Source organism: Budorcas taxicolor, chromosome 11, assembly GCF_023091745.1.
Source record: "Budorcas taxicolor isolate Tak-1 chromosome 11, Takin1.1, whole genome shotgun sequence".
Taxonomy (NCBI): Eukaryota; Metazoa; Chordata; class Mammalia; order Artiodactyla; family Bovidae; genus Budorcas; species Budorcas taxicolor.
The window spans coordinates 122213288-122240809 of NC_068920.1; the positions used below are offsets into that span (position 1 = coordinate 122213288).

Genomic DNA, 27522 nt, shown 5'->3' on the forward strand with positions numbered 1-27522 from the left:
GCTTGCTCCTTGGAAGAAAAGCTTTGACAAACCTAGACAGTATATTAAAAAGCAGAGATATCACTTTGCTGACAAAGGTCCATATAGTTAAAGCTATGGTTTTTCCATCAGCCATGTACGGATGTGAGAGTTGGACCATAAAGAAGAGTGAGTGCTGAAGAACTGATGCTTTCAAATTGTAGTGCTGGAGAAGACTGTTGAGAGTCCCTTGGAAAGTAAGAGGATTAAACTAGTCAATCATAGAGGAAATTCGTCCTAAATATTCATTGGAAGGACTGACACTGAAGCACCAAAACTTTGGCCACCTGATGCGAAGAGCTGACTCTTTGCAAAAGACCCTGATGCTGGTAAAGATTGAAGGCAGGAGGAGAAGAGGGCAACAGAGGATGAGATGGCATCACCGACTCAATGGACATGAGTTTGAGCAAACTCCAGGAAGTGGTGAAGGGCAGGGAAGCCTGGCATGCTGCAGTCCATGGGGTGGCAAAGAGTTGGACAAGACTTGGCGACTGAACAATATCACAAAAGAGGATTTGAGACTTGGCCAAGGTGAGGGAGCAAAGTGTCTCCAGGGTGGGGGCTCCAGCTCTCTCTTGCTCTGCTCTTTAATGTCCCCTTCAATGCAGGGAAAGCCTGACAGTGACAGATGACCACATTCTCAAGCTTTTTTAAGAATTCATGGGAAAAAATAATCACATATACTTGCAGAAGAGAGGGAAGTTATTCTCTCTAACTAATCCAGCCCTCAGGAGGCACATTCGTCTCAGACAATACTTGCTGGGAACATTCTGAGCCACCTGAGAACCCATGCCAGTTCTTTATTCTGAAGGACTGCTGGAACCTTAGAGCTGGGTCACTTTGTCCCCTTGACCTTTTGCTTCTGGGAGGTCTGTGACCTTAGATTTCCTTTCTTTAGATCAGGAATTCACATGCTGAGACATACTGTCGGAGCTGCTGGAGGCTAAAGGAGTGAAGGAGGAAGCCAAGGGTATGGAAAAGTTTCAGCATTGGTCCCTCAAGTGAACATCTGCATTTGGGTTCTTTGGAAAGAGGGAGGAATCATGAAATTGCTAATTCTTAAATTTCGTGGGGTCACTTGCCTGTTTGAGAGTTTGAGACTGTCTCCTCAGAAAAATGCATGTATACACCAAAATCTACAAACATCTTAGAAAGTTCATGCACCCACTTAATTAAATTGTGTTACCATTTGACTTGGAGTCCCCAATGATCGCCATGGCTTCAAAAAGTTTTATGAGAGAGCATTATCAGGCTTGAAGAAGTCCTCCGGGATCCCAAGCTCATTAAGGGCCAGGCTTCATAGAGGCCAATTGTAGCCTGATGTCACAGCTTGTAGGCTCCATTCTCCCTCTTTTTTTTTTTTGCTTTTTCGGATTTCTTTGTTTCTGGGAATATGAGGAACTCCTTCTCTAGAACGACACCCCAGGGATAAAGTCAGCCACATCCACCAGGCTGAGAAAATACCCGAAGGTTCAGCCAGGAGCACAAATTACCCTGATTGGAAGATAGGGAAATGAAATTGCATGAGAAATGAAAATGCATGAGGCTCAACTGCACAACTTTCAAATGAGAAAATAAAATTCCTGATTTGAAGTCTCCTTGGGGAGGTTCTTCTTTGCTCTGTGATGGGAACAAAAGGTTATTGCCTTGGTGGATGGCGGATGTTTTCTCATTAGCGTGTGGGCGGCTTGATGAGAGGCTTCCTGAGGCCTCTTGGCTCAAGTGCAGGGATTGAAGTGTGAGTGGAGGGTGGAGTGAAGTGAGGAAGGGCCACACAGGCAGAGACTGGATCGTTACAACCTGTGCTATCCGCTGGGGCTGCCATCTATGACACTTTGAGCTCTTCCTGCTTTGCCCAGGGCTGCATTTCCTGGGGCAGCTGGTGTTCATAGCTTTGGAAGCTCTGCCCATTCAGTCAGTAGTTCTCAGCCCTGGCTGTACATTAGGCCCCCCCTGGAGAACATTAAAATCAGCACTGCCCAGACACTGCTCTTTGACTAGTCTGGAATGGATTCCAAGATTCCTGGAAATAAACACTCCCTGGATGATTCCAGTGTCCACCTAGGGTAGAGAATCATCACTCTCAGTGTTGTTGAAACTATCGTAGGTTTTCTGAGGAGTTGTAGAGAATTTAGAAACTTAATAATCAGAGAAAAGCTAAAAGGACTGTTCCTTTAACAAACATGACTGCCTTAGAGAGAGAAAAATCATGTTGCCCAAGAAGGTTGACCAGGAAAATGGGCTGTGGGTACATTTGTCCTCCTTTCAGTCCTTAAATAACAGATTCTGATCAGCTTTGGTAACAAAACTGAAGTTCTGTTAAATACTTAATGAGAGTTTCCAGAGAGAATTAATCAAGAATGAGTTTAATACTATTCCAATTAGGTGTGGGTTAAATAATGCACGGCATAAAAATTCAAACCAAACAGAGATCAAGTAGCCTGTGGGAGTCCCTCTGGTCAGGGAGGGAGTGGCTGTGCTCTAAGGTGGGGAAGGTTGGCTGTGCACGTTACTTGGCAATAAAATCTGGTGAGTTTGCACTTCCTTACAGTTTAATATTATTCCAGTGAGGGTAAATGTCACTTTTCTTCCAACTAGATTATTCTTGTTTTTAGGAAGCAGACAGAAAGTTAAGGGTGACCCCTGGAGACTGGTCAGTCATATATCAGAGCAATCAGTAAGTTGAAGGTTTTAATTCTGGTTCCCACAGAAGCATGCTCTAAGACAAGGATTATATTAAAGGGCAAGTAGTTCATTTGGAAGGTGATGCTAGGAACCATTGGAAAGACAATGGAGAAGGTAGAAGGGACGAAAAGAAAGGGTATAGAGGATCCGTTATCAAGCAGTTACCACTGAGGGCAACTGGGTTGCCATGCAACCATGCAGACATGCCTCGGTCACCCTGACTGAGATGCAAGGAAGCTGGGCTGGTTATCCACCAAGTTCCCATCCACCATAGACTGAAGGCTGCTTCTAGGATATTAACTCTCCTCTTCTGGCTACCAGGCCTAATGTGCTCCACCGGCCAGATAAAAGCTCTCAGAGACAGAGAGGCAGGTATGGGAAATAAGCAGCCTTTGGCGTACAGAGTTCATATGCGCAAGGGACTAACAGTGTCTGCTGCAGTGGATGAATACTGAGAGTAAAGTAGCCATCCATCCATCCACCCACCCATCCACCCATCCAATAGAATCATGAGCAAGTGATGCGTGTGCTCAGTCGCTAAGTCCTATCTGACTCTGCGACCACATGGACTATAGCCCTCCAGGCTTCTCTGTCCATGGGATTTTCCAGGCAAGAATACTAGAATACAAGAGTGGGGTGCCATTTCCTCCTCCAAGGGATCTTCCCCACTCGGTGATCAAACCCGCATCTCCTTCATCTCCTGCATTGGCAGGTGGATTCTTTACCACTGAGCCACCTGGGAAGCCCTCAATCAAGCGGCAGACATAGACAGTTCAGATTAAGGGCTGCTTACATAGACGCTTACAGAGTTCTGTACAGGGACTTTGCAGAGAAGAACCAGGAGGGTACACCTGTCCACCATATTTCTCTTTATCTGCCGGCTAGTCTCCTAGCCCACCTGATCACTAAATTTAGGAAGTATTGTTTACTCTGATTCTCCAAAACAAATCTGTGGTGCTTAAAACTTCCTTCCACCCCCCATTCCCACTCCAATGCTCAAAACTCAATGACAGGTTGGCAGGTGGAGTCACCTTGGATCTGGCCTGTAAGAGATAAAGGGAGAAAAGTCACTTGGTAAGAGTCATTGACACTAAAAGAGATGAAAATGACCTACCCAAGCTGGGCTGGATCTCCTGACCATTTTTCCATTGTTAACTGCTCTGTTTCTATCAAAGGAGCCTTTGCCGTAACCTCTAGACCCAACCCAAAGCATGGATTCTTTAACAGTTTTCTGATATTTATTTATGCTAATTGAGTAATCAAAGAAATTCTTACCAGTAAGAAGCCAGGAGTGAGCCAGAGCACAGGGTCACTGCAGGGAGAAGGGGGGAATCATTTCCAGTGAGTAAAAGTCAAATGCAGTCATTTCATCCTTTAACAGAGCCAAACAGAAACATCTACTAAATCTTCAGGCTTCAAAAAGTTAGTAGGGATTTGCAGAATCAAATAATCTCACTCAATCCCTGGCCTCCCTTGCTGTGGAGCAGGGTTTGGGGTAAGGCAAAGGCCAGGGAAGGATGAAGTGGAGGGGGCCCCTGGAAGGAGGGGCTTGTGGGGCAAAGGGCTGGTAACACCTGGCACAGAGACCTAGGTTCCTGTTTTTGCTCCATGTGCTCATCTCAGGAGGCGCCATCAGTCAGACAGACAGCAATTGCCCTTCTCTGAGAGTTTGCTCTTAACTTACTAGTCCACCTCTCACATTCTCTGCTCCATCCTTTAAAGGTAACAAGTTGTGTGGGGTTCACTGAGGACATTTGAACCATAACATAATCTCTTTTTCTTACTTCAGCATGCCCAGAAAAACCATCAGTTAAATTTCTGGGGCTTCTCTAAATACTTTCGATTAAAGACATACATTAAATGCATCACGGTGCCTCGCAAATTATGAATTTTTTAGAGACAATACTAATGTAGCCCTAGAGTCCTCTCCAGTTCTGGCAGACTTAAAAATTCTCTTTATGGCCTTTTCTGATTATAAAAATAATTCACCTCATAAAAATTCAAACCAAACAGAGATGAAGTAGACTGCAGGAGTCCCTCAGGGTCAGGGTCGGGGTTAGGAGCAACACAAAGCCGGGAGTGTCTGCTATGCATGCTACTTGGCGATAAAACCTCGTGACCTTGCACTTGGACAGGGCACTAATGACCAGACGGCTCCATCGTCACAGTCACATGGGCCTCTTTCAGATGTCCCGCCTCCTGGGGATGGAGAGGTGGAGGCATCAGGCTCCTGGCCTATTTATTCTCTTCTGTGTATCATGCAACACAATTCCACAATTCCATACATGCTCACTGAGTGCCAAGCTCTAAGACATTGATGAGCAGGGCAGACAAAAGAGACAGATCGCCTCTCTCCATGGCCGGTCTGAAGGGAGACAGACCTAAAGAAAATTGGCCACACTCCTCATACACAATTGTAATCAGTGATGAGAACTCCTGAGGAAAGGAAACTGGTCCTAAGAAAACTGGTAACAGAGGACTCCACCCTAGATGGGATTGAGGACAACTTCCCTGATGAGATGATGCTGAGATCAGAAGGGATGGGGCAGTGAAGTGGAAGCCCTGGGCATTGCAGATGGCAGGGGCAGCATGTGCAAAAGCCCTGTGGTAGGAGGGGACCTCTGCAGTTCTAGGAAGGCTTGCAGGGAACAGAGAAAGGTGGACAATGCAGTGGAATCAGGCAACGTTTGTCAGTCAGTCCAGGGTTTAAGCAGTCAGGATGGTTTAAGCTGGGTTTGAGCATGTGGATCAGTAGGGGGTGCCTGGTGGAGGGGAGGCATGCTGATGCTGGTCACAGCTGGAGGGTGGATAGGGCAGGGCAAGAGCAGTGGCTGCATTCTTGATGGGTATAACCCCAGCTGTGGTCTACTGCGACTGTCCTGGCCAAAGCAGCTGGACATGCCTGGGGCTGGCATGTGCCTCCAAAGCCTCTTATGGCCACAAACACAGCATTACTGTTTCTGTGACTGGCTTCCAGACCCTAATCCACCCTGCCAGCCCAACTGCATCGGTTTCCCTGAGGAAGCTTCCTTGAAAGTGTTATTTGCTCAGTCGTGTCCGACTCTTTGTGACTCCATGGACTCTAGCCTGCCAGGTTCCCTTGTCCATGGAATTCTCTAGGCAAGGATACTGGAGTGGGTAGCCATTCCATTCTCCAGGGGATCTTCCCAACACAGGAACTGAACCTGGGTCTCCTGCATTGCAGGCGGTCTCTTTACCAACTGAGCCACCAGGGAAGTTCACTCCTATACATATCGATTCTTATTTAGACAGTCTCAGGAGGGCCCAGGAATCCAGTTTTAAAGCTTCTAAAGAGACTCAGATGTGGGTCCACATTTTTTCCATTTTCTCCACAAAGATTTGCTTGGGAAGATGGTGTTGAACCTTGGACTGAGCACTGGGTGTTAGTTCAGTTCTACTACTCCTAACAGTGTGGCCTCAAACAAATGGCTGCACATCATGAACCTCAACTTCACCATCTGTAAATTGGGCATCATATTTATTTTCTTCCTGTGTGCCTGGAGGGGCATGGAGGGTGTTTTGAGGATCTAATGAGATGCTGAATTTGAAAGTTTAACCCAAATACCTGATATTCTTTACCTGCAAACAAACTATAGTTTTCAATGTGGATAAAGAATTGAGATGCTTTTGAACTGTGGTGTTGGAGAAGACTCTTGAGAGTCCCTTGGACTGCAAGGAGATCCAACCAGTCCAGTCTGAAGGAGATCAATCCTGGGATTTCTTTGGAAGGAATGATGCTAAAGCTGAAGCTCCAGTACTTTGGCCACCTCATGCGAAGAGTTGACTCATTGGAAAAGACTCTGATGCTGGGAGGGATTGGGGGCAGGAGAAGAAGGGGACGACCGAGGATGAGACGGCTGGATGGCATCACTGACTCAATGGACACGAGTCTGAGTGAACTCCAGGAGTTGGTGATCGACAGGGAGGCCTGGCGTGCTGTGATTCATGGGGTCTCAAAGAGTCGGACACGACTGAGCGACTGAACTGAACTGAACACATTCAGATTTTATTGCTTGGTGCTTTGGCCCTTTTTCCTCTGGTTACCTTTTGTAAGTGAAAGCTGTCTAAAGGCACTGATGCTTGGTTCCAAAGGCACCCTCCCTATTCTCTGAGGAAGTGGTGGTCTCCTCCCCACTTTCCTAAGGGTCTGTCCTCCCTCTAGGCAATGGCCACCCTTTCATGTGCTCATACACTCGTCCCTACTGTGGCCAGCATTGCTCTTCCTGCTACCTGTTTGCTATGTGCCAGGCATTGAACTTAATTCTTTACACTCATTATTAAACGTTACCCCCATCACCCTCATTAAAGATAAGGAAACTGAGCTGTAAAGAGGTCAGGTAATATACTGAGGGTCATGTGGCCAGGAAAGCAAGGAGCTATTTGAACTGATTAACCACTCTCTTACACCATTATTTGTAGGAGTCGTCTGACCATTAGTCTTAAATTTTACCTTTGCCTTTCTTCCAGAAGAACAGGGGTGTCATAAAGCAATGGTGACTCTTCAAGTGAGTACAGATACAACCTCGAGTCTCATTAAGCAGGGGAAATACTCATAAGATTGTGAGCCTTCTGAGAGCAAGGACATACTCATTCATCATTGGGTGAATGGCACAGAGCAGGTGTTTGGTAAAGTTTGTTGATGAATGAAGCATCGACACAGTTTACACAATGGCACAACATAACATTTATCCCATGAGATGATTTGTATACCTATTAGAAGGAAGACAAAGGTGAGGCTCAATGACTTGCAAGGCTACAGAGTGATTTGCTGCAGAGAACATCAGCATGGAAGTCGGATGGATCACAGCTTTGTTCACAATAGTTATCATGTGACTCTGTGGCACTGAACTAGGTGCTCATCCCCTGGAATCTCCACATTGTGTGTTTGTGTGTTCAGTCGCTCAGTTGTGTCTGACTCTTTGCGACCTTATGGTTGCAAACTTATAGCCCATCAGGCTCCTCTGTCCATGGGTTTTCAATTCTCACATTACTCATAGGTAAAATGGAGGTGTTTATAGCACCATTTACATAGTATTTTCTTGAAGTTAAATGAGATGATGCATAAAAGCATCAGGCACATAGTAAGTGCTCAGTAAATACTGGCTCTTGCTAGTGGAAATAGAACAGATGAATTCTGGTCATTTGGCTTCAGTTGAATGTTCTTTGCCCTAGATTTGAAGCATGTGAACAGTATGTTTATACTAAACAAACACATAGCAGAATATTAGAGAATTTATGACAATACTTACCCAAAGAGTTGGCATTTGCATTAATGGAAACCAAAGTAGTAGGACCTTCGGGACTGAACAGGGGTGTGTGTCTTTGACAAACTTGGGTCCTTGAAACTAAGAAAGATGGTCCCCTCTGCTTGTAACTACAGTGGCCAGCACACTGACCCTGGCTCAATGTCACCAACTAATTTCAATCGTTTCCTGAGGCATCACTTGAGAATGGAATTCATCTATTCAACAGTCATTTATTGGGCACCTATTGTACCAGCCACTGTGATAGGAGTCGGGATGTGATGGCAAACCTAAGAGGCTGTGCCTGCAACTGCATGAAGTTGCGAACTAGTAGAAACACTGGAGAGGCTATTCTTAGCCCTAGAGAATCTTGGCACCTGAAGAGCCACACCCGGTGGAACATAAGATCACTTGGGCAGACGGCCACCAGCGTCTACTATTTTTAATCTTTTTTTAATTTATCTTTTAATTGGAGGAAAGTTGCTTTACAATGTTATGTTGGTTTCTGCCATCAGTTCAGTTCAGTTCAGTTCAGTTGCTCAGTCATGTCTGACTCTTTCAACCCCATGAAGTGCAGCACACCAGGCCTCCCTGTCCATCACCAACTCCCGGAGTTCACTCAAACTCACGTCCATCGAGTCAGTGATGCCATCCAGCCATCTCATCCTCTGTCGTTCCCTTCTCCTCCTGCCCCCAATCCCTCCCAGCATCAGTCTTTTCCAATGAGTCAACTCTTGGAGAAAAATTCCTTTACAATGTTGTGTTGGTTTCTGCCATATAATAACTCAAATCACCCAAATTATACATACATCACCTCCCTCTTCCCTGGTGGCTCAGATGGTAAAGCATCTGCCTACAATACAGGAGAACTGGGATCAGTCCCTAGGTTGGGAAGATCTCCTGGAGAAGGAAATGGCAACCCACTCCAGTATTCTTGCCTGGAAAATCCCATGGACGGAGGAGCCTGGTAGGCTATAGTCCATGGGGTCTCAAAGAGTCAGACACAACTGAGCGACTTCACTTTCACCTCCCTCTTGAGCCTTCCCCGATCCCATCCCTCTAGGTCATCACACAGCACCAAGCTGGGTTCCCTGTGTTATATAGCAACTTCTCACCAGCAATCTATTTTACACATGGTACTGTACATAGGTCAATGCTACTCAGGGTTTGTTATGGTCCATTTTCTCTTAGTGGTAAAGTTGTGAACAAGTCTCAAAGCCCATTTCTGCTTGGAGGAAATACAGGTAAGAAATGGGCATGGATACAAAACAGAGAGGAGTAGAGTCCAAGGATCCATGAAAACTTCTCCTGATGGTAGACACCCTCTGCCTGCAGAGAGAACCCCATGCCTCATCCTGATGTAATCTGACCATCCTTTACAATGCTGTCCCCAGGGATGTGTGTTCTTGGCTGGATGGAACAAGGAAGGCAGTCCCTTTGATCTTCCACGATGAGACTCACCTCCCTTCAGTGTAGATTCACGGAGATGGTGGCTTAGTAGAGAGATTTAAATTATCCAGAATTAACTACTGGAAACATAAAACAACATTTACAAGAGACTAAACTATATTTATGGTCTTGGCCTCGTAGCTCCTGGTACAGAGATAACCAGAGCTAAAAACATTGGTTTACATGTCCTCTTTCTAAGGAAAGTGTTTGTTTCCAAAGAAACTGTGTTCTCATTTCCAGATCATATTTTCTGCGTGTCCCAAACCCAGCACTGGAGCTGGCAGAAAGGACATAGCTACGATTTGTGTTGTGCCTTTTCATTTGTATGAAAGGCAAATGTCTTACATAGGACCTGCCTTGTAGAATTAGCTTAGTAATCAAATGAGATCATGTATGTAAAACAGCACAGTGCCTGGCATGTTACAAGCTGTAACTATTTGTAGTGGATGTCTGGTGTTAGTCTGCCTGGCACCCATCTCTCCCTTAGGGAACAGTCCTCCCATTTCACATGGTCTTGGTAGGTATGGAACCCAGACTGGGCTGATCATGGTACCCCGTCCCTTATCTGCGGCAGACAAGAGTTAGGTCAACGTGCAAAAATGTGCAGAAATGAAAACCGGGTGGACAGAGAGACAGTCCTGGCACACTTGCGGCCAACTTTGGTCCCTAAACCCAGATTCCTATTTAATAGCTCCTTACGCAGTTCTGTCAGCTGCTCTGAGCTGAGTCACAAAGGTGAGCCAAAAGTTCCTCTTTTGCTTAAGTGACTTGAGTTGGGTTTCTGTAACGTACTGTTGGGATCATGAGGACGTGAGAACATGAAGCTGGAAGCCTGTATGACAGGAGGATGGGATGAGGCCGTGCCCTTTCAGGAGTCCACAGCTGAGAGGTGGTAATGTTCTTGGTCCATTCCCAGGTCTTAGTCACTGATGTTTCAACCGGCTGCAGAACATCTCCTTTCATCTTCCTCTCACCTGTCCTGGATGAGTTACACCATGTGGCTCACCCCCAAATATCCCCTTCCCTTCCGAGTCTCAGAGACAAAAAGTAGGCTGAGAAATGGAACCGGGTCTTAGTGACGGGGACCCCTCACTTGTTTAGACAAGGAAGGACACCCAGTGGTCAGTCCAGGGGCTGGAAGGAAAGCAAAGTGGGCATAATGAGCAGTGAAATTTAAACTGGAAAACAGGCACTAATCCCAGGGCACTTCCTGTGTTTCATTCACCTTTGGAGTCCCCGGGGTGAGTGCGGTATCAGGTGCTTCACTGAGTCCTCTGCAAAGTCTCAGTGAGAGGAAGGAATCTGAGTAGGCAAGTTCACTCGGGTTATAAGGCCATGTGGGACGAGGCCCTTTCAGGGGGAGTGGAAAAGGCTTGAGACCTGCCTCCTGCCTTCAAGGAGCTCCACCAGAGAGAGGGAGGTGAGGAAATCACTATACTGGGGGAATTCAGTATATCGTGGAGATATGATTCCAAATCCACGGGGTGGAGCTCTCTCTTGAGAGGTTGGAAAGGCTGGGGAGTGGGGTTTCCGCTGGCCTCTGGTGGGGAGGGAGGGGGAATGGTGACTAGGATTCTGAGTGTGAAGAGTGAAGCAGAAGATCAGGCAGCTGTGGGTTAAGAGAAGCAGGAGCTTTAGACCTGCAAGGGGTCAGGAAGATATAGCTGAACAGATAAAATGAGAACTGTCCTGGTGGGCGTGGGGGTTTGTAGTAGTTAGGACCTGTGGGAGGGTGGTGGAGAGATTTCTGCTCACACATTCAAATCTGTTGATCGGGTAGCATTTGACCTTGACTGACTGGTGGGATGCTGGGGACAGCTGCCTTTGGTGGCAATGCAGAGGTGTGGGCAGAGTGCTGTTCTTGACAGCAGCATCCAGGAGCTTGTGAGTAAAGGCAAATTCTCCACCCTACCCTAGACCTGTTAATTCAGAAACTTCAGGGGTGTGACCCTGCTGGTTGTGTTTAACAGGCCTTCCAGATGATTCTGATGTCTGGCCTCGTGCAGTCCACGTTCAGAGAATGTCTAGGGGGGCCATGTAGGCAAGGTGGGCTGGCATCTGGTTGCAGGATCCCGAAGGCCAGATTCGACACTTAGGGTTTCCCTGGTAGTTCAGCTGATAAAGAATCCGCTTGCAATGCGGGAGACCCTGGTCCGATTCCTAAGTTGGGAAGATCCCCTGGATGAGGGCATGGCAACCCACTCTAACATTCTTGCCTGGAGAATCCCTATGAACAGAGTAGCCTGGTGGGCTACAGTCCATGGGGTCACAAAGAGTCAGACATGCACATAGCGCAGACATAGGGCATTTTCCCTGTACCATTGAGAAGCTACGAAAAGTTTTGGAACATGAGTCATGTTTTCACTCGTTCACTCAGCTAATGTATATTGTATACCTACCATGTGCCAGGCCTCACACTGGGCATGGGAGAAAATACACCAATGTGAGTTCAGGCCAGCGTTTTAAGTACAAACTTATCTGGAGACAAGATTGCCACTGTCTGTCTTTTTTTTTTTTTAATCTGATTTACAAATGGAAAAAAACACCTATTATGCTCTCCAGAAACAACTCTGTTGCTTGTCTGTGCCAACAGAAGTTATTCAGCTAAACGTTTACTAAAGTTTCAAACACTAGGGATGGGACCTGATGAAGGGAAAACAGGGGCACACACATACGTGTACACACACACACACACAATGGAAAGGGGTGATGGGAGGGTCAAAGGAACAAACTTCCAGATGTAAAATATGTGAGTCCTGGAAATGTCATGTACCATGCAGTGACCATAGTTAGTAATGCTGTGTTAGACACCTGAAAGTCGCCGAGAGAATAGATCTTAAAAGTTCTCATCACGAAAAAAAAAAAAATCTGAAACCATGTGAGATGAAGCGAAGTATCTAGGCTTCGCGTGGTGACCAGTTTACAGGGCGTACAGATAGCGAACCACTACGTTGCGCATCTAAAACTAATAACACTGGTACGTACCAATCATATCACAGTTTTTAAAAAAATTTAAACAAAGGGGTGGGAAGGAAGCATTTTTCTGCTGTCCATGCTGCCTGTCAGAGAGCTGCCTTTTACAGAGTTCTCAGATGGACCTGCAGCCTTGGACTTTGGAAGGAGAGGGCCGATTAGCTCCAAGTGTTTCTATGTTTCCCTAACAGTTTTGGAGGGTGGGAGGGGAGAGAAAGGGAGGAGAATGAAGGAGTCAAGTGTGGGAGGCTTGCTCCTGTTCTCAGACATCAGTCCTGCCCGCTGCTCAAGGAAACTGGAGCTTGATTTCAAAGACGAACAGGTCTTTTCATCTGAGTCCAATAAAACAACCAAGGTGTGCGTCTGGAAGGTCACGTGTCCTCAGGACAACTTCAAGCCTTTTTACTGTCTATGCAGGCAGGCATGCTAAATCGCTTCAGTGGTGTCCGACTTTTTGCGACCCTATGGATTGTAGCCTGCCAGGCTCCTCTGTTCATGGGATTCTCCAGGCAAGAACACTGAAGTGGGTGGCCCTGCCCTTCTCCAGGGGATCTCCCCAACCAAGAGTTCAAACCTGGGTCTCCTGCACAGCAGGCAGACTCTTTACCATCTGAGCCACCAGGGAAGCCTTCACTGTCTGGCCAAACTGGGGGTGAGGATGGGGAGGCTGGAGCACCTCCGGGGGTCCCCGTCTGCAGCCACGAGGCTCCTCCATGTACCCATCTGGCAGGCTGAAGTTGGTGGGCCTGGCCCTCCCCTGGGGAGAAACCTACTAAGGCGAGTGGTGATTGCACCAAGTGGCAGAGGACAGGACTCAGAGCTGTCCCGGGGCTGTTTCAGTTTGAGTTTCTCTCTGGCCTGTAAGAAAAGAGACAGGTTTCTGATCTCCCCTAAACCCTGTGGCTCCTGAGTCTAAACCCTCTGCTACCCCAACAAAGCAATTATCATCCACTCCTTCCTCTGGGCGGTCCTCTGCTGCTGCTGCTGCTAAGTCGCTTCAGTCATGTCTGACCCTGTGCAACCCCATAGACGGCAGCCCACCAGGCTCCCCCGTCCCTGGGATCCTCCAGGCAAGAACACTGGAGTGGGCTGCCATTTCCTTCTCCAATGCATGAAAGTGAAAAGTCAAAGTGAAGTCGCTCAGTCCTGTCCGACTCCTCGCGGACCCCATGGACTACAGCCCACCAGGCTCCTCTGTCCACAGGATTTTCCAGGCAAGAGTACTGGAGTGGGTTGCCATTGCCTTCTCCGGAGCTGTCCTCAGCTGGCTCCAAATCAGAGGAAAGGACCAGGAGAGAGAAACTGAGAAATCTCTGTGTTCAGCATCACCAGTGCCACCAGCCCCGTTTCTGTGTCCTGTGTGTGATAATACAACAGCAGCCTGACTGATGATGACCCCCTCCTCATCTGGCTGATACATGACACCCCTCCTCATTTGCTTCCTGGGGATTGTTTATTAGACACCAGCGTTTCAGAGAGCAAGGGCCAGCTTGAACACAATAGGCAGCTCATCATCACCGGCATGGTGGAGCTTACTTTTAACTAATTACATTACAGAGGGGTGGGTGGCAGGGAGAAGGGGGTGGGGCATTATAATTGGATGAATTAAAAAAAAAAAAGATACCCAGTTTTTAAAAAATCTCAGGCTTAATTTAGTAAATTTCAATTACAAAGGGAGTTACTAAACTGCAGATTATTTGCATTAGATCCTTAATCACCACTTCATTTGTACCAGGGATCATCAATAGAGATTCTGGGGAATGCATTGTCAGAATAAGAGATGGGTCCTAATGAGGTCTTTGTTCTTCCTGAGTCTCTCTTCTGGAGCTCTTTCCTCCCTCTGTGGAGAGGCACAGAGTTTTCCAAACAGGGTGGAGATGCCTTAAATTAGAAATGGAGCATGTGAAGAAATCAAGAGTTTTTCAAGCTGGCTTCACCCCTGGGAGAGAGGACGCCATACTCCTCCAGCTCTTTTAACGGGGTTTTTAAATTTCCCTCACATGCATTAGCTCTGCTGGGCTGCTATGGACGTGTCTGCTCCCGTGCCGGCCACAGACATCTGCCTTTATTAGCTGGCAACAGAGAAAATGGCCTTTTTGAACCTTCCTCTTGCGAATAATGGATATGCTGCCATAGACCTTCCTGCTTCTGTTTTTTCTGCTTCCTCTGAAGAAAGTGTGTCCAGTGGTCCCTGGCCACTGGGTCTTTATTGGAAAAGCTGTTTTCCAAGATCATTTAGCTCTAAAAAAGTGATGAACCCACAGGGACCTTGAGACCTTGTGTGCGTGTGTGTGTTAAGATCCATTTTGTAAGAGAAGGTCTCTTTTTGGGGGCGGGGTGAGATGAGTAAGGAAAGGGTAAAGTGAATAAAAATCTCTCACCTAAATCCTAATGCCTGCAGTTCTTTCCTTCATATGCCACCTCCTACTCTGCAGGGCTTTATAAAGCACCTGTTTATTATCTTATAGGTTTAAAAATTGCCCTCATCCTGCAAATGAGAAAACTGAGGCTCAGAAAGGTTAAGTGACTTCCCCAAAGTCATTCAGCTTAGGGGGTGCCAGACTGAGGATTTCAGTCCATGTCTCTGAATCCTGTGCTCCTCCCAATACCCCAAACCACTTCTCACGGGCTGACGGCAGCCAGCACATTTACCCCATTTGTAGAGATCGGCGTCTTCACTTTGAGTTTTCACTTTCATGCATTGGAGAAGGAAATGGCAACCCACTCCAGTGTTCTTGCCTGGAGAATCCCAGGGACGGGGGAGCCTGGTGGGCTGTCGTCTACGGGGTCGCACAGAGTCGGACACGACTGAAGCGACTTAGCGGCAGCAGCAGCATGTTATCCATTTAAACTTCATTTCTGAATCTGTGTATTTCAGCAACAGTTTTGTTTCAGAGGACTCCAGAGAGTAGCCTTACTTAACCTTCCTCTGGAGGGATGTCTCTTTGGTGGGGAGCAGAGAAAAGGGTGGAGGGGGGAGCGGAAGGGAGCAGCCAGCAGCGAATTTTCCCAGTTTTCCACTGGAGGAAGCCAAGGCCCGGGGAATCAGACAAATCCATGATTCTCCTGGCATTCTGAACGTTTGCCAGGTCCCTGCTCTTTGCTCTCACTATTCCTCTGGGCTGGTTCCAAGTGTGGAGGAATGTCTGCTGAAGTGTTTGTGTTGGGGTTGTGTGTGTTGGGGCGGGGGAGTGCGGGGAGACTGATGCTGGCAGGAAGGAGGGTGTTTACCAAGAGTCCAGCCAAGCCTTGGGGTCACAGGGGCTGGTCCAAAGTAGGAAGTGTCCACTGAGCTGGAGGGACATTTATGTCCTCCAGAACCTCCTGTATTCTGTAGCTTCCTCTGCTCTAGCTGGCTACCCCCTCATGGTGCAGATAGAATGTGTGTGTGTGTGTGTGTGTGTGTGTGTGTGTGTGTGTGTGTGTGTGTGTGTGTATGTGAAGTCACTTCAATTGTGTCAGATAGAATACTTTGGTGAAATGTTTTTAAGCTAAATACCTGGGTTCAAATCCCACCTCCACTTGTTAGCTGACAGATCTGGGTAAGTCACTTAACTTCCCCATGGATCAGTTTTCTCATATATTGAATGAGAATATTAACATCCACTCTCTGGGCTGTTCTGAGGTTTAAACGAATGATGTGAAGCAAAGAGCAAAAGGTGGCTTTGATTAGTAGAGGGTTTGAGGCAGCCAGGAAGTGGGAGGATAATAAAAGGAGACTGCTTGTCCCACAAAGACATTAGCAAGAGGGCAGGAGTGGGTTCAGTGATGAGACAGCTTACAAGGACTTCTGCAAATAGGCCATATGCTGGCTCTGGGGGAACACTGAGAAACTAGTTTGAAAAGCACAAAAGTCATAAAATAGCACTGGTATTATTGGTTTTTTCCCCCTTAGTGTGAGCAAAAATATTCAAGCTGACAAAGCCAAGCCAATCTTCTGGGAACAAGACTCTAAATTTACTTGTGAATCACCTCAGCTTCCTTCCAAGAGAAAGACACCCCCGTCCCTTCACCCAACACCCCCATCTATGACGCATTAGGATCATAACGTCTCAGTTTCTCCCACCAAAATCACAGTCCCTCGTCGTGGGCTTGAGGACAGCCCTGAGGTCTGGTACCGTTTCCTTGTTTCAGTCCCTCTGGCGGTTGGAGTCAGTTTCCAAAACACCCTATCAAGGGAGCGGGATGCGCGCCAAGCCCTACAGTGGACACTAGGTGGCGCCGGACCCCACATTATTCAGGCAACTTGACCCCGCTTCCCTTTCTGGATAATTGTGGCTGCAGTGACATCCTCTTCTCCGAGAAGGGGGCTATTTCAGTTTACGCCACAAGCATAAAGGGCCACTAGAAGATTCCCCCCGGTTTTGCTGCTAACTGGGACAATTGTCCGGGTGTGGCAGCCGGAAGGCCGTTCCCGGACCTGAAGCTGGAGACCCGGCAGTCAGTTGCTGAGCTATATATAACTTGTTAGGAACAAGTAGCTTTTCTCAATTTCTGCTCTGCCCAAAGGGGCAGGAAGGAAAAGAACTTTCTCCCTTAGGAAGAGGTGGGGGGCGGGGAAAGTGGCAGATGCCCAGGCTCCTCCCTGAACTGCCTGGCATCTGCCTTGCCTGCAAGGAAGGGAGCCGAGGACTTCCAACCCTGACCCCATGCCATTTCATTCCAGGCCCCACCCCTTCTGGCGGGGATCAGCCATCCTCAGTGCCCCAGAGGAGCTGTGTTGTGCGTTTATTTTCTGTCGAGGGATCTGGGCTGAGGTTGCCATTAAGTACCCGCTTAATTTCATTGCACTGAGAGTACACCCTCACAAGGACCGGTGGCATATTAGGATCCCGAGGGCTGTGATCACAAAGTTCTTATGGACAACAGCAGTAAGTGGCAGTTATAAAGTCATTTCCAGTTTTCTAAGTGTTTATGAGCACTCTACCTACAGAGGCAGGTGAATTTCATTTTCTGATTGCAGATAAAGTGACTGACACGCCAGGGTCTCACGGGAGCTGCTGGCACTGATGTCTCTTTGAAACAGTGATGATCCTTGTTGCTTACTATCATTTTCACTGTTATGTTCCCTTTTGTGTAGGAGGCCAAACAGAGCACTTGCCTAAAGACAGCTTTTGGCTACTGAGTTTCTGCTTGGCTCATACTATCTAGGCAAAGGGTCTTCCCAGCTGGTGATAGTGGTTAAAAAGAATCTCCTGCCTGCCAGTGCAGGAGACATAAGAGAGAAGGGTTCGATCCCTGGGTCAGGAAGATCCCCTGGAGGAGGGCCTGGCAACCCACTTCAATATTCTTGGCTGGAGAATCCCAATGGACAGAGGAACCTGGCAGGCTACAGTCCATAGGGTGGACTGAAGTGACTTAGCACGCACTTATCTAGGCAAACGAGAGCTGAATGTGGAGAGCCAACGAAATAGGGTGAACACTGAGCAGACCCTCGACTTCTTGGCCAGGCAAGAGTTTCCTTCAGTGGGAGATGGGCTCTGCAGAGTAGGAGTGGGATGTGTTGGGAGGGCAGGTATGTTGGCGGTGCTGTTGAGAAGACAACAGGGGAGTCCCCATCAACCAGCCAGTCAGCACATTCATGGGCACCTACCGTAAAGAAAAGAAATACTGTGGCTCTGGGAGGTCACAAAGCCTTTAAGTCTGCCTCCAAAGAGCTGGTGGTGCACTGTCAGTGGGGCAAGCATAGCATGTACAGATAAAAAGAAAGTTAATGACTCAGAGGAGTCCTAGAGAAGTCCTAGCTTGGTTGTGTGATGATTCCCTTTGAAGCAATGAGGAAGGAAGGGGTTGGCAACGCTAGAAGGAGATGGGAGGAAGAGGCCAGGTGGGATTGCTGGTGGCCTGGGCTGGACCTTAGAGTCTGCATAACATGGGGCTTTGCCCAGGTCATGTCCAGACTGTAGACGTCCTGCTTGGGACAAAGTGGAATCAAAGGTGCAGAATGCCTGGGTAGTATATTGTACCTACAGGATACCTGTGCTGTGGCTTAGGAAGCCAGACGAAGTCACCTGGGGCAGGTGAACTTTCTACTCTTGAACTTTATATTCTCCTGCCCTCCTCCCTACAAGGTTCTGTTCCTTAGGTCCTTGGAGGTGTGGGCACAGTTCCAGGCCCATCACTCCCACTTCTGGTCAGTTCTGGCAACTCTGCTCTGGACTTTCTCCTTCCTCCCCACCCCCACCCACCACCACTGACACATTTCAGGCCTCATCGCACCTGGTCTGAAGGGCTTTTAAAAAGAAAATGATTTCTATAGGAAATAAATGCACATGGAAATGAGCGTGCATGCATAAATCTGACAAAAGCATTTATAGTAAAAGTAAGCCTCCCTTTCGCTCTAGGTCCCCAGCCTCCCAGGTCCTCCCCACAAAGCACATCTTTTTCTCCCTACCAGCCCAAGCCTTGTCCAACCACCCTTTTCTGCTTTCTAGAATCTCATTCTTTAAAGCACAAATTGATCCTGTTTGCCCTTGGCCTTGGATGGGTGAAAATGCTAACTCCTTGGCCCAGCCATCAGTCCCTGTAGACTTCTCCAACCTTCTCTGCACCCCACATACCGCCCCCAGCCCCTCACAAGCTGCGCTCCTGCCAGGCCCACGTATTTGCAGTGGCCTAAATCCATGTTCTTCTCTGTCAGAGTGTACATTTAAAAATAATTTTTAATTTACTTTTTTGAATAGATGACACCAATACACACATACATAATAATCTATGCTCCTAACCACTATTTATTAATTTCTTATATTTCCTTCCAGATCATTTTTATGTGTAGCCTTCTCCCTTTTTTACTCAAATGAGAACATGTAAGTCATACTTTCTATATCTGCATTTTAAACATTTAGTCGTAATAGCCTAGAAACTTCTCTGCAGCAATTCATAAAGAGCTTTCTCATTGTTTTCTGTAGCTCTGTGGTATCCAATTGCTTAGATACACTGTAATCTGGCAAACTTTTTTGTGAGGACCAGATAGTCAATATCTGAGGTTTTAGGGGCCATCCGGTCTCTGTGAAACCACTCCCCTCTGCTGTGGTGCAAACGGAGCCCTGGGTGTAGACAAAGGGGCCTGGCTGTGTTCCGTATACTTCTACTTATGGACACTGATGTTAGAATTTTATATGATGTTCACGCATCATGAAACTGAATTCTTCATTTGATTTTTTTCAACCATTAAAAATTTTTTAAATGATTCATAGCTTCAGGTCCTACAATAGCTGGCAGAAGGCCAGTTTAATGACAATTCGCTGACCCCAACCTAGTCAACCAGTTCTCAATTAATGACCATTTAAATCATTTACGATTTTTTCCTGCAATTTATAATAATGTGCACATGTCACTTTATATGCATCAAATAGATTTTTCTGTAGGGTCAGCTCTAAGAAGGAGGGTTGCTGGGTCAGAAGGTGTATGCATTTATTTGGGGGTGTGTGTGTGTGTGTGTGTGTGTGTGTGTGTGTGTGTATGTTAAGTCACTTTAGTCATGACTTAAACTCTGCGACCCTTTGGACTGTAGCCCATCAGGCTTCTCTGTCGATGGGATTCCCCAGGCAAGAATACTGGAATGGGTTGCCATGCCCTCCTCCAGGGGATCTTCCCAACCAGGGATCAAACCTGCGTCTGTTGTCTCTCCTGCATTGGCAGGCGTGTTCTTTACCACTAGCGACACCTGGGAAGCCCAGGTTTATTGTGACAAACATTGTGAAATTGCCCTTTGGGTCTGTCCTAGTGGACATGCTCACCAGCAATGGATGGCAATGTCTGAGTCCTCACAGATAACCGTGTATTTTCAAAACTTGTGTTTTTGCCAAGCTAATAGGTTAAACAACACAAGAGGCCTCTCAGCACGTAGCCATTTGGATTTCTTTTTGTTTCTGTAAGTTGTCTTTTCATTACTTTTGCTTGTATTTTTATGAATCTTTTCTAGAGATTTGTTTATATTTTCATAATTTAAGGCGATTAGACTTCTTTCTGCCAAGTTGCATATATTCTTTGCAGGTTTTCATTTGTTTGTTACTTTGCTTATACAAGTTTGCTTGTTTGGCATGCACAAGCTCTAAAATTTTTTTTAAACTTTTATTAGGTGAATTTATCAACTTGTTACTTTATTAGCTTATGGTTTTTGAGTCATAAGTAGGAATTAGAATTCTCCCATGTCTTGTCTTGGTACTTGTGTTGTTTTCTTATCAGAATTTAAATGTTGAATCCACTTGGAATTTATTCTGGTATATAGTATGATAGGGCTTCCAGGTGGCTCAGTGGTAAAGCATCCACGTAACAGGAAAGCCAAAGTGGGTTCGATCTCTGGATTGGAAAGACCCCCTGGAGAAAGAAATGGCAACTCACTCTAGTATTCTTGCCTAGAGAATCCCCATGGACAGAGGAGCCTGGTGGACCATAGTCCATGAAGTTGCAAAGAATCAGACACGACTGAACAAATAAGCACCCATGGCTTCCACTTAATATTTTTCTAGATGGTTACCCAGGAATCTCAACACCATTTATTGAATGAGTCACTGGATTTGGAATGCCACCTTTATCGTATGCAAAACATATTTATATTCTTCCAAACATATATATATATATATATATATAGTCTATCTAGTCCAGGATTTCTCAACCTCAACACTATTGACATCTTGGGCCAGATATCATTCTTTGTTGTGGAGGGTTGTCCTATGCAATGTAAGATTTTAAACAGCATCCCTGGCCTTTACCCATTAGATGTCAGTAGCAGGAACCCACGTGTGTACACACACACACACATACTTGTAATATGCAAAAAAGAAAAGAAAAGAAGAAACGTTTCCAGATTTGCCATACATCCTCTGGGTGACAAAATCACCCCTCTTGAGAATGACTGATCTAGTCATTCCATGTTGCTCTTTTTCTTTTTTCATAGCTTCTTGTTTCTTCTTCTTTATTTCATCACTGTGTGTTTATACACGCTGATCCATCTCTTGGAAGGTCCTCTGATTACTCTCCCATCAGGATTTGGCTCAGGGACTCGGGGAGCCTTCTTGAACCACCCTGCTCTGTCTCCAATCAACAGGTGCAACCCCTATGAGAATTTCCATGAAATTGGCTTGTCTTTCACCCCTGAGCAGGCTGTCAGCTCCAAGAAGAGAGAGGCTTTGTTTCTGTCTTTATCTCCAGCCTCCGGGACTGAGCCTGGCACAGGGTAGAGGCTCTATCACTATTGGTGAATGAATGGATGAGTGGATACTTCTTTTACCCACCTCCCACCAACAGCGACGAGTTCGGTCAAAGCAGACAAAGGATGCGATTGGTTCCTGGGAGCGCAGCCCTGGTGCTGAGAAACAGCCAGGGCGGGGAGAGCTTGTGTGCGCCTGGGCACACTAGTGATGAGATGTGTGCGGTCTCCTGTTTAATACCCTGCAGTCCCCAGCTATGAAGATGCACTCAGCTGCTTTAGAACAGGAAAAGGAGAGCTGGGGACAGCTGGCATGTGGTTTCTTGGAAAAGCAGGATAAACAGTGATGACAGCAAGAGCCCTGGATTCTGACAGCTTATGTCAGATTCCTACTCTGTTCACTTACCAGGCACTTAACCTCTTTAAGGCTGTTTCCTCATTAGTCAAATGGAGGTAGAAACAGTACTCACCTCAGAGGTGAGCAATGCCTTCTTTGGCTGGTTGTTTGTAGTCCCTCAATTTCTCCCAGTTTTCCTGCCTTAAACGCCTTGGGGAGAAGAGAGAGACCAACCTGTTCTCCAAGGTACAAGCCAGACGGTATGGGAGAGAATGATGGTTTGGGGAGCCTCTGTCTGACTTCTCTAAGGCAAAGGGACCCTAGCATTGATGTAGAAAGAACCAGCTACTAGGTAAGAAGTGACCGCTTCGACCCCCACCCCCACCCCCACCCCCAAAGCTGACACCTGAAGCATTTACCCAATATCTTAAATGAAGCAGAATGATTCAGTTCTATGCATAGGAGAAGACAATGATAATCATAAGCAGCATCTATTAAATGCCAGACACTGCACCCACTGTTTACATGCAGTTGCATAACCAACCCCTACACACCTCCCTCTCTCAGAGCAGGTTTTCATCTGGTGATGGGATGGGGTGGAATTGCTGTATGCAGCCCCCTTCCCCCATTATCAGTTTACTTCTTAATTCTAGCCCTGTTTATCTCCAACCTGAAATCTCTCTCCTGGCTGCCACACCTTGCGCTCTGTAGGCTGGGCTAGAGTTTGAAGCAAACTAAATGAATCAGATGTGAGCACAGGCACTAGTCTTGATTTTAGAGGCTTTTAACTCACTGCTGCTCATGGCTAGAGGAGGAGGAAGGGCTGTGCACCTGGCCTGCACCCTCATGCCTGCTGCCTACAGCACCCACCATAAAGAGCATGCCTGTTCCTGGTGAAACAGAGAGAAAAAAGAAAAGCCAAAGAACACATGCTTCTCTTTTGCATTTTCTCTGATGCCTGCTCAGAACCATGTGTGCTGAGAAGTTGTTGCTGATGGGTTTGCCCTGGCCTGAGATGCATTTCTGTGGATGCAGCTGATAGAGGCAGTGGGATACGGAAATAGTGTGCCCCATTTATTGATTTTTTTTTTCTTTTTAAAACATATTTAGTTGGCTGCGCTGGGTCTTGGTTGCAGCATAGGGGATCTGTAGTTGCAGCATGCAGGATCTTTAGTTGTGGCATGTGGGATCTAGTTTCCTGACCAGGGATAGAAACCTGGGCCCTGTGCATTAGGAGCATGGAGTCTTAGCCACGGGACCACCAGGGAAGTCCCTTGTTTTCACAATAATCCTTACCCAGGCCACCTGTCACCTCTTCCCCCAGAATCTACAGCCTTTTCAAGGATGTCTCTACCCTAGCCTTTACCTGCCTGAGATATTATGATTCATAATAAGAAATATATATTTCATCTTTGGCCTCCCATCTTTATTTAGTGAAACTCTACCTGGTGAGTGCATCAAATAGCATGTAAATGTCACTTTCTCAAGAAGACCTACTCCCAGGTAGTCATTACCAGCTCTTATGGCTCCAGTTGCAATTTTATATTGTTTGTGCAATTATTAATTAATGTTTTCTCTCCCAGTCCATGAGTTCAAGTGGTATCTTTTGTTTTCTTACTGCTTATCATCAGAGCTTAGCATAATGGCTGAAGCATAATAGATACTCAATATTTATTGAGTGAATAGTGAATGATGGGTTAAGTATAACCTGGTAGGTAATGCTAATATTTATGTGCCAAGAAAGTTCTGAACATGTTAGAAATATTATGATCTTCCTCACAATCTATGGGATGGGTAGTATTACCCCTACTTTACACATAAGAAAATTCACTCATGATCCCATAAATAGTAAGAGGCAGGATTTGAATCCAGGGTGCTGGCTCCAGAATCTGAACCCTTAACCACTATGTTATTCTAGCCTATGTTGTTCTCCCCTGTTTCAGTAAATTCACAAATTTCATTTTGTTCTAAATTATTATATCATGCCTTGTGCCTCTTACATGCAATGAATTGTACTCCACTTGATGTGACATTAGAAAATTTATTTGACAAAGTGTTTTATCTGCCAAATAGCACTGTAGGAATATGCATCCTGTGTTTTAGCAAAAATAAGTTGTATGTATTAATAAACATTTGATGGCAAAACTATGGACGTCACAGTATATGTTGAGAACCACTGGTCTAATGGCTGATAACAAATCTTTAGTATACTTATTTATTCCATTCTCTCTTATGGATTATAGTTAAAATTCTCCTTACCATTTCCCTAAGAAAAATGTGTCTTTCTGGACTTGGCGGCCGGCTTCATCTTTCTGCTTGGTAAACCTTTGATCTTAAAGAGAAACTGCTGCTGCTAAGTCGCTTCAGTCGTGTCCAACTCTGTGCGACCCCATAGATGGCAGCCCACCAGGCTCCCCCGTCCCTGGGATTCTCCAGGCAAAAACACTGGAGTGGGTTGCCATTTCCTTCTCCAAAAGAGAAGCAAGGTCTCCTTCTATCCCTAAGCCCCACATACTCGCCTCTCTGATACTTGCAGTGGTCCACCTCAAAGGGTGAAGCCAAACTCATATTCAGAGGTTTTGATATCTTTCTGTTTTCTTTGTTCCTTGGTACTTTGGAAAAAACAGCCTCACCCCTTTGCAGGAAAGAACCAGGGACATTAATTCAGGGCTTTCTTGAGTAACCTGCATGTTTCACTTTTCTAGATGAAATTGGAAGTGACTTACCATTTCTGATAAAATACCTTTTTAAAATGTATTTTTAAAAAGTTGTATAAATATGTGTATATATGTGTGTATATACATAGTATACTGTACATACATAGTATATATATTTTGCAGTCTATGATGTCACAGAGTCAGACACGACTTATCAAATGAACAACAATAACAAATTAATAGAATAGATGTGGGGAGACTCTCTGTCAAAAGTGATTACCTCCAGGGACTTCCCTGGTGGTCCAATGGTTAAGACTCATGCAGGAGGCATGGGTTTGATTCCTGGTTGGGGAACTAAGATCCCACATGCTGTGTGGCCAAAAGATTTTTTCTTTTTTAAAGTAGTTACCTCCAGAGGCAGAGGTAAGAATGAAAGAGATATGAAGGGGAACGTCTTCAAATCTGGGGAGGTGGTATGCTTCTAAACATTTGGATCTTTACAAAGTAAGACTATATTCACATTACAGATAATTAACTCCTTCCCCCCGAAAGCAGAGAGCCAAAGAAAGAACTATTATTAATGCTGAGAAAGGAGGGGAGAGAAGGGGGGTAGTCAATGAAAGGACTCTTTCATTTTTGACTGTATACTTCTGTATTATTTGAATTTAGGCAACAGGGACGCACTCATGTATTTCTTGTATAGCTGTTTTTTTATATCATGCGAAGACTCATTTATGCATTCAACAGCTATTGTTTTCACCCCTCACTCTATGCTGAACGCTGTGCTCTGTACTTGATCTGCTATAATCCTCACACCATTCCATGAGTCACATACTATCATCCCATTGTATAAGAAAGAAATCTGGGGCCCAAAGACTGGTTAGGGCATCTGCCCAATGGCCCATCTAGCTAGTAAACAGCAGGCTGACATCCAGCCAGCTCTCCCTGATTGGATGTGGGCTACAGTGGGGGGTACCAGAAGGAATGAAGCTGCCCTGCCTTTATATACGTGGAATCTAGTTGAGACGGGAACCATGAGAGACAGGCTAAAGAAGTGAACAGACTGAGAAAAATAAACAGACATTTAGCAGAAAGAAACACGCAGAGAGATAACCCTAGTAAAGCTGAATGACTTCAGAAAGACAGTCAGAGATGGTTTGGTGCCCCCAAACACCCGTAAACATTTTCATTTGGTTCCACGCACTCCAGAAGCCTCCTGTCACACTGAAGCTCTGTCCAGACGATTCTAATAATAGCCCGATGGAATCCTGTGGTTGGAAGAAACTGTGAGAGGTCACTGAGTCCGTCCCCCGCCTGCAGAAGGGCGTAAGTGTTCTCCTCACGGGAAAACCGAGGCAAGGAGTGACTTAAACTGCTAGATCAGTCACTCCTCCACCCCCAACCCCAAGTCAGCCAAGGAGTTGGAACCGTGTACTGGGGTCAAGGGCACCAACAGCTTTGTGAGTCAGCATGTGGAAAATACACTCATACTGCAGCTCTTTACAAAGGAAGCTACTGCTCACCCTCTTTTCCAGCTGTAAAACATTTGGCTGGCCATGGGGGAGGGTGTCAGCTGGGGAAGTGAAGAGGAGTCACTATAATGCCCCTTCTCCCAAAGCAGCAGCAGGCGGAGGAATGAGGACAGTGGCAGGGGCTTGGGGCTGGGAAGCAGCTGGGTGTCAGTTGCTCTTGCTTTGCTGGTGTCATCCTTCTTCCCATTATCTACTTCGTCAGGACGCGGCTCCATTAGCACACTGGATCAGGCCAAGTGTGTTAGGAGTGATTAAGGGCCTTGCAGGAGATTAAGGGAATTACATTTGTATACTCCTTCTAGCCAAAGGCTGCCGGACAACGGCAAGCAAGCCTCTGAATAGCTTTACACCCAAACAGTAAGAATAACTGCAGCCGGTTCCAGGCTTAATGCTTTGAATCATGAGGATGTGGTGTGATGCAGAGACAAGTTCTCTGAGGGCAAGTGGCTCCTCAGTCGTGGGCACTGAGAAGACTGTGGGTGGTTGGTGGGGGATGTGCGCGTGAAAGTATAAGTCTGACAACAGTGACCCAGGAGGCGATCCTCAGGGCTGCCCTTGGGCCACTGGGGCTCACCAGGCCAGGACTAGAGTGAAGCTCTCACCTCCAGCACAAAATTTAAAGGGCCACCCAAAATTCAGTTATCAAGAAAAATAATATTTTAATGCCATATTAAAAAAAATAAAAATGTAAAAATTTCATGATGAACAAAGGATCAAAATTTCAAATAAAGACTATTTGAATAGTCTTTCAAAGGGGCTGAGCCATATTGGAGCCTGAGGCAAAAAGAAAAATGTGAGCCCCTGGCTTTAGTGGAAGCAAACTCATCAATCCTATTTTCCAAATTTACTTCTCTCCCCTCATTTTTAATTGAGAGAATTGTCTTGTTTGATGATTTTTCTTGACTAAGCAACAATCTTAAATAATTTTAATTAATTATATTAATTATTTTTAATTAATTGTTAGTAATTGATTATATTATTTAAAATCATAGTCAATTTCACTGGGTATAAATTAAATATTTGAACTTAATGTGAGTTTCGAGAGTCCCTTGGACTGTAAGGAGATCCAACCAGTCCATTCTAAAGGAGATCAGCCCTGGGTGTTCTTTGGAAGGAATGATGCTAAAGCTGAAACTCCAATACTTTGGCCACCTCATGTGAAGAGTTGACTCATTGGAAAAGACTCTGATGCTGGGAGGGATTGGGGGCAGGAGGAGAAGAGGACAACAGAGGATGAGATGGCTGGATGGCATCACCAACTCAATGAATGTGAGTTTGAGTGAACTCTGGGAGTTGGTGATGGACAGGGAGGCCTGGCGTGCTGCGATTCATGGGGTCACAAAGAGTCAGACACAACTGAGTGACTAAACTGAACTGAACTGAATGTGAGTTTTAGCATACTTACTTTTTGATCTTTCAGCATTTTTCCCACTACTTAAATGTTCTGGAAAAAAAC

The 27522-nt window shown here is 46.0% G+C and overlaps 1 long non-coding RNA gene across 2 annotated transcripts in view; it reads right to left on the reverse strand.

Moving 5' to 3' along the window:
• Nucleotides 1–3531: 3531 nt before the first annotated feature.
• Nucleotides 3532–27522, reverse strand: part of LOC128055429 (uncharacterized) — a 122965-nt gene continuing 98974 nt past the window's right edge. For both annotated transcript variants that reach the window (XR_008200111.1, XR_008200112.1), the window contains exons 3-4: nucleotides 3979–4075; nucleotides 3532–3746 (exon numbers count right to left, since the gene is read on the reverse strand). This is a non-coding gene — a long non-coding RNA (uncharacterized LOC128055429). The remainder of the gene's footprint in view (nucleotides 3747–3978; nucleotides 4076–27522) is intronic.